This window comes from Cydia strobilella, chromosome 14 (assembly GCF_947568885.1).
Source record: "Cydia strobilella chromosome 14, ilCydStro3.1, whole genome shotgun sequence".
Classification (NCBI taxonomy): Eukaryota; Metazoa; Arthropoda; class Insecta; order Lepidoptera; family Tortricidae; genus Cydia; species Cydia strobilella.
In genome coordinates, this window is record NC_086054.1 from 6,891,837 (window position 1) to 6,904,066 (window position 12,230).

Here is a 12,230-nt window from a genome sequence, read left to right on the forward strand (position 1 = left end):
TTAAATTATTGTTTTATTATTGTTTCAGATGTCCTCAACCATTTATCAGACTACACGAGACTACATTTAAGGTAACGTATATTTAATTTTCAGTTTTTAGGGTTCAGTACCTAAAGGGTAAAAACAGGACCCTATTACTAAGACTCCGCTGTCCGTCTGTCCGTCTGTCTGTCTGTCACCAGGCTGTATGAACCGTGATAGCTAATAGACAGTTGAAATTTTCACAGATGATGTATTTCTGTTGCCGCTATAACAACAAATACTAAAAAGTACGGAACCCTCGGTGGGCGAGTCCGACTCGCACTTGGCCGGCTTTTCTTATAATTATACCATATCCACTTTAAAGACCAGATGTAGTGCATAATTGTTTTTCATCGTATTTTCTCGGAAACGTTCGTATTTGTCTTGATAGTTCATTCAATGACAGTACTTCCGTACTTTTTGTACCGAGAAATAGCAAGTACCTTCTGTACCTTATTTTAAGAATTACATATATTGTACTATACCCACTTTAAGTTTAACATAAGTTACAAAAACCGGATACCAGCCAAGTGCTACAATATTTATGGCCTGGATGGAACTCTCAGTAGGTTTCGTTTTTCCTTGAAACACAGAAGGAAACGGGGAGCCAGTGCGAGTTTTAATAGCTTTTTTTAAAACAACGAGAAATGTACAAACGCCGGAAATTGACGTAGAGTACAGAGTTGTTCTCCCCGTAAATTGAGTGTCAACGTAAATTACTTACCGCTGTAGGATATTTAAAAAACTTAAAAATCTTTATTGAACTATATTTGTATCTTATTAGAATGTTAATGTTATGTTGTTACGAATATGGGTCAATGTTACCAACATTGGGTGAATCGTGAATGTCATTGTATAATCTTGTTGAGTGAAATTTAGTAATATTACTTGATGTAAAAACGATTACATTAAGTGCGCTAAATAGAAAATTAATAAAAAAAAAACAAAAAAACTATAATGGCACTCCTTAAGATTTTTTGTTACTACCCTTCAAAGAATCCGATAACACATGTTTAACACCCGCTGCCCCGTTTAACGACTCGCGTGTTGGCCCACCAGTCACACTTCCTACGCCTACTAAGCTGTATAATATTATAACATAACAGTTCTTATTTCAATGGCCAATCGTACTCAGTAAGTACTAGTTCTCCCAGCAAATCATGCGAGAATTGCGAGATAGACTACCGGTCTCTCAAACTGTATTAAAAAAAGAGACAATTAGTGTAACGAGTGACATCTGTGGAGCCCATGCACAGTCTTTAGCGAATGAGAAAAATAACACATCAGCGCCATACGTTAGGGAGGGAATTCTGTAGATACATGTCTATTTTGTGCCGTGAGTGAGTATGGCTATAAAAGCTCCAATCGCCTGTACTCGCGTTTGCAGCATCAACTTGGCAACTGAATACCTATATTTTTTCCGTGTAAAAAGCGTCCCTCAAGTGTATAGGGTTATCACCTTATCGCGTAGTTTTTGTCTCGCTCTGAGAAGTGTGACGATTAGTGCCGTCCTTTTTTGTCCTTTTCAATCCATTTCTTTTTTGTCGAGTTAATGGGCATGCGTAGACGATTTCAGTGAAATTGCTTGAGCAAATTACTCGATGTAAATATGTACCAATGTGGAAATTTCTTTACGTTACTTGGAGGAGTTTTGTCATTTAATTTAACTTTTCGTTCCGCGTGTCTGGCGCACTTCTTTTAAGATTGTGTGATGTAAAATGTGGAAAAAATGTAGTCGGCAATAAATATTTTTCTAGAGTTATTACGGCTTTTAGTCACGGGTCATGCTAGCCTGGGGTTCGCTTAGCAACTAATCCAAGTATTGGCGTAGGCACTAGTTTTTACGAAAGCGACAGCCATCTGACCTCCTAACCCAGAGAGGAAACTGACCGGTAAAGTCAGAAACAGGTTTAAAGATCCTTATTTCTCATAAGGATAAGTACCTACCTACATAACATTCATATGACATGTTACATGCGTACAACATTTTAGCGGTGAGCGCAGCACACCTAACTACTAACAAAATAACAACGTAACGTCACGTTCGAAACGTCAGGCCATAAATAAACGTAAGTTTGTACGCGATTAAGTCCCGTATTAGTTTTAAATTATTAAAATAACTTAATACTGTAGGTAGGTACATATATAACTAAAAGTATAAAATCGAATGAAATGTTAACTAAAAACGTGTCGTATCTGTAGATGACAATACAAGGTGCTTTTTTTTCAACTCTCAACCTTACACAAGGTTAATAAAAATGAAAAGTTTATTAGCTTTAACATTTTACAGCTGTCAATAAAATTTTGCCCTAATTTAAGTGCCTGAAATTAACCCATAGGTATATCATTTGATGACCCGTCTGGCCTGGTGGGTAATGATCCTGCCTATGAAGCTGATTAGAGTTGTGCATGCTCGTTCACTGAAAAGATCGCTCCCAACTAGTACAATCACAACTGTACTAGTTCGGTCTTTTAGTACAGTAGTGCACAGAGAGAGTCGACGTTTAGTTTTCGTTCAGTCGGATGAGTCGGATCACTCGGATCTCTTTGCTGTCATAGTCACTCCTCGGTCCTCGCTTCCATTCTGTTTCGTTCGCGTGTAGTGTACTAAAACGTACTAAGAGCAGGATCATTAGGGAATAGTTCGGTCTAGTACAGTGGAGGGAATCGTGTCTTTTTGATTTTAGTACATGTACTACACAAGCCTAAAGCCGATGGTCCCGTGTTCAAATTTTGCTATATAAGGGCATTTATTTGTGTGATCCTGAGTCAGGGGTGTTTTCTATGTATTACATTGTTTATAAGTATTTATATATATATATTATCGTTTTTTTAGTATCGTTACCCACAACACAAGCCTTTTTTTTTTTTTTTTTTTTATACCACGTCGGTGGCAATCAAGCATACGGCCCGCCTGATGGTAAGCAGTTACCGTAGCCTATGAACGCCTGCAACACCAGAGATATTACACGCGCGTTGCCGACCCTTTAAAAACCTGTACACTCCTTTTTTGAAGAACCCCATACTGTAGCCCCTCGGGAAAACCTTGACATTACTGTGCTGTGGGGCAGTCAATTTGTGTAATAATGTCCTAGGATATTTTTTATTTTATTTATCATTATCCATTAACCATGCTGCCACCGCCAGTTATGAATTTGATTCGGATTTTTTATGGGTATGACCTGCTGACAACAGTGTCATTTCGTCAACCAGAAATAAGAAGATAGAAAATCAATTCAATCAGGACGCTTAGGTACAATATTACTTAAACCGATTATAACACTTTTATTAATTTAAAGCATAAACATCACTGAATAAAAAGCTTGTTAGGTCTCCTTAAGCTTGATGTCAAAGTTACCTTTCGGGTATCTTGACGCTGGTCTTCCGTGAAGACCTGTCCAAGCGATCGTATCATCACATAAGCGTAATAACTATTATACTAAGTTTTACTTATCCTCGCATTTTTTAAACGTCTAACCAAATTGCACCCGTCAAACCGGGGTACGATCACATCCGCAGGTTTTCTCATACATAATTTCCTGAGCGCTTAGCTCAGTCCTAATTTGATATTGCGGCGAGTCTCATATCCCCGCGGCGTGCGTTGAGCTTGTTATGTATACATATAGCTAGCAGAAACAAATATTAGTTTTAATGATATTTAGAATCCTAATTATGTATGTAGGAAGCGTTTGGAGGCTAGTGGCTTCGAAACTTATTGTCCAATACACTAGACTTATATCGACCCGGATATTGACCGTGATTACCTTTTGTATTATTTTCGAGCTCCCGATAATAATACAAAAGGTAGTCGGTCAATAGTGTGTACATATTTTTGGCACTGTGTCCGTGTCGATATTTAATACTTTGACTGTACCAAAGAGTTTATCTGAATATACTGGGTGATTTTGGGGTCGTTTTCCTGAATGTCAAAAATGCATTAATGTGGCCATACTAAACAAATTCCCCCGTGAGATTAACAGCAAAATCGCGAAAAAAAATGTTATTGGACACTAAGTAAACAATATGCTGGAGTAAAAAAACAACAACTTATTTTTGATCTCTGCCACATTTCCGAGCAGTGGCGTGAAAGTATATATAGTTTTAAAATTAGAATGTCTTATCTTACTGTATTTTTGTGATAGCTATGCTATGCAGTAGAAATATTGCAAGTGTCTCGTTCAGTATCCTCCCGGGGACCCGTCGGCGACCATTTGAATTTATGTCGTCTAAAATATGCTGCTAGAGGGATTGGTTGAAGTGACTCCGAATACGAGTATTGGACTGGCGGAGCTGGTTGAGAAAATGCAACAATAATACTTATTTTAGTAATCAAAACGGGTCATATTGTTAGAAAATTTACATTCAAAGGGACCAGGGCTATAACCGCAAAAATCAAAGTTCGCAAATTGAGGGCATCGTTCTCTGTCACTCCAATTACGCCTTCATTGGAGTAAAAGAGAAGCGGCCCGATTCGAACTTTAAGATACGTCAAATTAGGTAGGTCTAGAAACGATATGGATGAGATATGTCAGTGTCAAAAGTGAATTTTCTTCAAACAAAAATGTCACTTTTGACACTGGACACATTTAATCCATATCGTTTCTAGATCTAATATTCGATAGAATCGGGCCAAAAAATCCCTGCAATTTGCGAATTTTGGTTTTCGCGGCGCCGCCCTCTGTTTTATTATTGGTTTTGATTATTAATCAGTCAAAGTGCAGTAAAAAGAAATTAATTTCTGACCCATTTCGTACCTTGTCGCAGTTACAACCAATATGAAAGTAGCTAGGGACTATTGTCATTGTGACAAAGTACAAAATGGGTAGGAAATTAAATTTCCGTTAATAGAGTTCCCGGCCCGATTCAATCAAATCAATTCGTTGGTGGCATAAGAACAGCTGAAAACCAAATTATGTAAATGTCTTTTAGCTCAATCTGTTAAAAAGAATGTTAACATTTCATAAGATAAGCTGTAACTAAAATATAGTGCCTTGAGTATTCTTATATTTTGTAAAATGCATGCTGCAATGCTGTCCTGAGAACAAAAGTAAAGTATGAGTATGTTTCATTATCCCGCGCTTTACCGTCTGCATTTCTGCATACTTCAACTCGTGTATTTACGAAGATAGCTCGTCTTCCACAAAATATGGAAATTCAATTTTCACGTATTCGACGATAAAAGAAATGATTATTTTATCGCCGACAATTTGAAATTTCCACTCCGTTATTTCTAGCTATTGGAGAAGCGAAAACTACTCAATAACACGTGTTACTACCTATTAAGTATAGATAGATGATCCACTGAAAGGCACAAAGCTATTTGCTTAGCGATAGGAGTTAACGTTTTTTTTATACAACGTCGGTGGCAAACAAGCATACGGTCCGCTGTGATGGTAAGCAGTCTCCGTAGCCTATGACCGCCTGCAACTCCAGAGGTGTTACATGCGCGTTGCCGACCCTAACACTCCGCACCCTCGTTGAGCTCTGCGATGGCAACCTTACTCACCGGCAGGAACACAAGTCACAACACTATGAGTACCTACCTAGGGGAGGTCAAAGGTTCGAAAAGTCCAATATTTACGTTGCTCTCGGTGAAGGAAAACACCGTGAAGTAACCGTACCAATCCCAATAAAGGTGACATTCGGATGTCGACTGCAGTTGCATTACTGTTGCGATATTACTGCAGCGGCGCAGCGTGGACGAGGCCGCTGTAATTGATGAAATTAAATGTGAGGCTCCATCCATCTGACCCCTCACAGTAATTCTCAATTTCCATCATAAAATAAAGTGACGTTCGCCACCCCATTACTGTCACGATTCGAGCGTTCAATCCGTCACTCATTTTATCTACAGTGACAGCGCCAGCGTCACTGCCGCAACAGTAATGCAGCTGCAGTTCCGATCCGAACCTCACCTATATACGTGGGCGTACTAATTAAAGACGCTAATCAAACTACTGCATATTCTCTCCCTAATCCGCAGCAGTCTTGGAGGATATAACCCAATGGAGACCCCTTGTCTGTATTTGTCTGTACTTCAGTCTGCCGATTTTTGCGGGGGAGGGGCACGTCATATGTATGTGTTACGTAAAAATAGCCATGTCAGATAATCTAAAGTCAGATAATCCAGAGTTTCGACAGAGGGGAAGGCCCGTTAATGGCTACTCCGTTTGGTTATATCCTCCAAGGTAGCAGTACTCGATTACATGTGTCACAGAAGCCGCGTGACAACCCTAATTGACGCAGATTTGAGAGGCAATATGATACGTGGTAGCCCTAAGCTAGGGGCTATTTAACATTAATTGAGTTCAATTTGTGAATGAGTTAACTATTACTATATACATAATTTCATAGAGGCCAGTCTTAGAGCATTTAATAACCGGAGTCGCCTTTAAGAGCTTAAAACCCTTTGCCGATAACCTTGCACAATTGTGCATACTTTTGTATGGACTGACGTTTATCTGACATGGCTATTTGTACGTTACCCGTTTGACGGCACTTGACATTTGACGTGCCCCTCTCCAGCAAAAATCGGCACTGTTAGTACAGAAAATGACAGACATCTCAGACAAGGCGTCTCCAGTTACTATTACTAGAGGCCCTTTAGGTGGGCCAGGACAGATTCGTATTAAGGCAGTTGGGTTTTAGGCCAGAATCTAAGTAAGTACGACTCTGTTGAGGTCTGATTTGCTATAGGTATGTTTCTGAATAAAGCAGTTTCGACATACGACTTATGATATGGAAGTCACTTTCTCTTTAAACCAATTTCTGAGTAGGACAGATTCGAATAAAGGGGTCCCGTGACATGACAGTACTACGTCAGATTGGTAACGAGTTGGATTAGGACTAATGCAGTTTCTTATCTCATCCGATTAGCAACGATTCGATTAAGAAATTGAACAGAATATTTTAATGATGAATAACGTCACACTAAATCAATAGGTAGGTAGGTTAGGTTCGTTAGGTTGCTTTAGATGCCCGAAGGGCAAACCGCCGAGAAATAGGAGCCCTGCACAGCGGGGCTCCGTCGACTCAGGGTAAGAAGGAAATGTTCAATGGACAAGTATCTATTTTGGCATAATGGAACATATTTTGTGGATAATTTTTTAATTTTTTTTTATAACAGAATCCGATTAACATCGAATCGGTCGTACTCGGAATTACACATACTAAGATTCCAATATGTAATTTTCTGTCCTACTCAGAATTCGGCATAATGAGAATCTGAAGTGCTAGGAATTTGAGATTTTAATAACCTAACATTTTAGGAACTTGGATAACTTAGAAAATGCCCTATTCATAATCAAACCTATTTAGAATCCGAATTAAATAGAAACTGGCAACCTTAGAGTCGTACTTACTCAGAACCTCAACTGATTTAATACGAATCTGTCCTGGCCCGCCTAAAGGCTACAGGCCAGTCGATCTTAAGTCGTTATAATTTGTAGAGGTTTACATTTTTTCGTTTATTCTGGGGGTTATTGCACTATGCCACCCCGCGTAGTACAAAATGTCAGAAATCAATAGTTAGTTTTTATTTGAACAAGGTTTTGAGGTCGTATCGGTCCCGCAATACCGCGGGCGACAGTTCATTCCACTAAGTAGCTATATTTTAGTCTCGAAAATCCATAGTATCCATACTTAATATTATAAATGCGAGTGTGTCTGTCTGTCTGTTACCCGCGACCGTCTGCGTGGAGTTAATAATTTGGGTAGCCTATTTATTATCCGATCTGCTTTTAATCGATTTTCCATATAAACTTTCACCCGTCTTTTCACCCCCTTAAAGGATGATTTCTGGGATAAAAACTACCCTATGTCCTTCCCCGGAACTCAAACTATCTCTATAACAAATTTCAACTAAATCGCTTCAGCGGTTTAAGCGTGAAGAGGTAACAGACAGACAGACGGACACACTTTCGCATTTATAATATTAGTATGGATTACTGAGTGAGTGTAAATACTCAGTAGGGGTACCCATCTCTAATTACGTCCCTATAGAAATACGGCCCAAACCCGGTACCTAGTGACACAAAGGCGTTCGAAAAGGTCATCCATCGACGCGGCATTTTCCTCACAAACACTCACTTATTAAATATCTCATATTTATCCGGATTATGGATATTGGAAATAGTGATATTGGGAAGGAATTGACTATACGTCCTTAACTATTGAGTATTGTGAATGCAGTAAGTGTGGTGGATAAAAAAACCGCCCAAGTGCGAGTCGAACTCGCGCACGAAGGGTTTGTTGTTATAGCGGCAACAGAAATACATCATCTGTGAAAATTTCAACTGTCTAGCTATCACGGTTCATGAGATACAGCCTGGTGACAGACAGACGGACAGATGGACAGAGGAGTCTTAGTGATAGGGTCCCGTTTTTACCCTTTGGGTACGGAACCCTAAAAAAACGTTTGCGCCTACTGAATAAAGGTACAAGGTACCGTTCGGGTTCTGACTACACCAGCATTACTGCAGTCGTATTGAATCGTCAAAATCGATTCCGCTGCCCGGGTTTTTGACATTTGCAGCAGCAATGCAGTCGGCAGCAATGTCGCGCCGCATCACTGCAGCAGTAATGTGTAGGTATCCGAACGGCACTTTAATTCTACATCACAAACAACCCCTAATTATTACATGATAAATTACTCTTAAACTCGCCCAGACCCTAATACAATTTCCGATACGAGAAAAGGGGGGTTATGGGTTATGCAGATCATTACATTTAATGACCCGACGGTAATGACGATCACTGACTTTTACGACGTTTCGACACCGTTAAGAGGATAGGACGACGACGTCACGGGACCGCTTTGCCATACAAACGTCGTCCCCATTCTCTTCTCTGGATATTAACATTGTATAAAATATTTTTAACGAAATTTGGTGCATATTAACCACAGCAGAGCTGTGCCAAGTTGTTTGTATTTTTTTTTATTATCGACTAAGTCCTAAAACTCTGCATGGAATTTGTTTTTTGCTCTTAACTCTTAAAATAATAACAAAAAATCGAAAAAAGTCACATGAAGGGGTTAACATTTTTTTAAATTAGTCAAACGAGGAGACGCATGGCCTGATGGTAAGCGATTACCGTCGCCCATGGATACCCGCAGCACCGAGGGGCTGTAGGTGCGTTGCCGGCATTTAAGATGGGAGTACGCTCTTTTTTTTAAAGTTTGAAGGTCGTATTGGTCCGGAAACACCGCAAACACTTCATTCCACAGTTTAGCTGTGCGAGGCAGGAAGAATGTGTATAAATAATATCCATAATGTTAATATCCAGGGAGGAAAATAGGGACTACGTTTGTATGAAGAAGCGGTTGTCCACTATCCTCTTAAGGGTGTTTGAGGGGTGGAATTGATACAAATCTTAGGGAGCGCGAAAATCGAAATTTCATAATCTGCTCTTGCTTATTCGAGTGGCAGAGAGGCAAATAGAAACGAATGAAAAGTGGTAGGACCTCTGCATTTCTGATTAATGCGAACAAGTTAGGTAAGAATTCATGATTTCTTTTAGAGGGCTCCTATAAAATAGAGATTATATTAATGAGACGACTCAACAGAATGTAGAATTTAGATTTAGATATTGCGATTGTTTTTTTAACGAAGGTTAAGTTTGATTAAGGGAAATTGGATGAACTGTGCCACTGTGGGACGAGACGAAATTGAAATTGAAATATTTATTGCAGACCGTGGTCCATAGTGTGTTAGTATAGGTACAATTAATATTTACATGAACCCAATGAAAAAATGGCGGATGACTATTGATGGTTGATTAATACAGGGAGCTTAGAAACAAATTAAAAGTGGTAAAATTCACTGTCTTGGGTGGAACTGGAAGCCACGACCACCGATATATAGCAAATTTCATCGAAATCGTTAGAACCGTTTCAGAGATCCCCGAAATACATCACTACATAGTATAAAACAAAGTCGCTTCCTGCTGTCTGTCCCTACGCTTAGATCTTTAAAACTACGCAACGGATTTTGATGCGTTTTTTTTTTAAATAGATACAGTGATTCATTGCACCCGTGCGAATCCGGAGCGGGTAGCTAGTAAACATATATACAAGAATTCGTTTAAAGGTATAAAATGATAAGAAAATCGTCTGTATGTTCTCGAAAGTTTCAGCTTTCAGCTTTCACGAAAGCTAAATTTCCCCATTAACTCGTGTTCTAGAAACAAAGTATTAGCAAACATAATTCCGTGTCGCTGTAACGGTGGCGCAATTACGTAACTTTATACACCTGCAAGCCGCGAAGCATTGCCTGGAAATTAGTTCGCGAGCGAAGCACATATATACAGGTTGGCTAAAAAATAAGTGCATTCCCGTTGCCAGGGAGGTTTTGGGATCATACTGAGCAACTTTTACTATGGGACTAATGGGACTAACCAAGAAATCGCGAAAATTTTACCCTCCCATAGAAAATGGACCAGCCAAAATGTACGAAAAAGCCAATTTTTTTGCGATTTCGGGGTTGGTCCCATAGTAAAAGTTGTAATCCCAAAACCTCCTAGCTTTGCAATTGCCTTAGTTAAGTGATATTTCGAACTAGTCTAAATTTCTCACTATGTTTACTCTTCAAAAGCGAACACACGCACTAGTCAAACTATCCTCGTGTTAACCTAGCAGAGTAACGAGTTACCATGTCGCTATAACAAAGTGCACGCATCTCAAAACAAATGCATGAAATACGTTAAAACGACATGGTGGTAAATTACTTAAATGCACATACTGCATCATTCGAACAAGCGGCATGCAAGCTAATTCCCAGAAATTGCTGTTTGTTATTTTGATGGGATGGGACAATAATATATGTTTATCTTTATTAGTAATCAGAATTATGAAACTGTTCGATCAATTGAAATTCCTTTCGAGCTGTATGAAATGAAAGCATAAGCCTGTTTGGAAGTTGGATAAAATAATTGTTTTACTACTTTTCGTAGTAAAAAATTTTTAAACTTCGTAGTAAAGATTATATGTAGAAATAAAACATTGCGAGTTGATATAATAACGAGAAATTTTCAGGTATTTTTTTACTAAATATTGTGTTAAGTGTATTTCTTTTGAGATTAACAGGAAAGACTACAAACACATATTTGTAGAGATTTTTGTTTGTTCTTATTTATAGTTAAGTATAATTTTGTAACTTCAACAACATAAATGAATACTCGTTTCGATAAAATATTTGCATTGCTGTGAAAAAGACTTTTTTTTTTTTCTAAAAACGTAAAGAACATAGAGAAAGGGACGACACACACGTAAACCGTCGCCCGCACAGAAAAATTGAGCATACACGTTTTGTTAGAACTAAATACTTAATCTATACTTAATCTTTCTTGCATAAATTAAAAATACCGTACGATTCCTTACATTTTATCCAAAAAAAGATTGTATAGCAACTACAACTACGCAATATTTCACCGACAAAATCGCAATCTTACTTATTTTCCATACATTCAAGATGGGCTCTCAGTGACCTTGACGTCACGTTCACTTATAGTTTTGTTAGGAGCGTAAGGAGCGTTTCGCGAGTGAAGTACGACTGTCGGACTGACTATCATTTCTGACTTTTGTATTGATTTAATGCTGTGGGTCCCATATAGACATTTGATCCAAAAACAAACCTGATTGATTGATACCATTAATAAAAAATTGTCATCTAGCCAATTACAGTAGTTTAAATCAGTTAACTTACTAATCCTGTTTACGGCGACGATTCATCAGATATGCATAAGTTGGATTTAGACGCAGTTCCGCGTTGGGTGGATTAACTACGAGCGACGGGCGGATTAAAATTATGGGTTGCCAACTTGCCATCTACCTAATCCTAACAGGCCTAGTCAAGATGACAACGCCAAACGGAAAGAATAAAAACCGGACAAGTGGTAGTCGGACTCGCCCACCGAGGGTTTCGTACTTTTTAGTATTTGTTGTTATAGCGGCAACAGAAATACATCATCTGTGAAAATTTCAACTGTCCAGCTATCACGGTTCATGAGATACAGCCTGGTGACAGACAGACGGACAGTGGAGTCTTAGTAATAGGGTCCCGTTTTTACCCTTTGGGTACGGAACCTTAAAAATGTGTCGGTATGACAGATGCTATGAAAAGCCATGAGACTATTTCCATACATTCTTTAAGGGTCCCCGGCAAGCTCGGTTCTCCATACAAACGTATTTACGCTCTCGTTTAAAACGGGTA

The 12,230-nt window shown here is 38.9% G+C and overlaps 1 protein-coding gene across 3 annotated transcripts in view; it reads left to right on the forward strand.

Moving 5' to 3' along the window:
- The window catches only part of LOC134747108 (uncharacterized), a 255,287-nt gene that overhangs the window by 155,641 nt on the left and 87,416 nt on the right, over positions 1 to 12,230 (forward strand). For all 3 annotated transcript variants that reach the window (XM_063681684.1, XM_063681685.1, XM_063681686.1), the window contains one exon: positions 29 to 71. The gene's annotated coding sequence lies outside the window, so the exon portion shown is untranslated. The remainder of the gene's footprint in view (positions 1 to 28; positions 72 to 12,230) is intronic.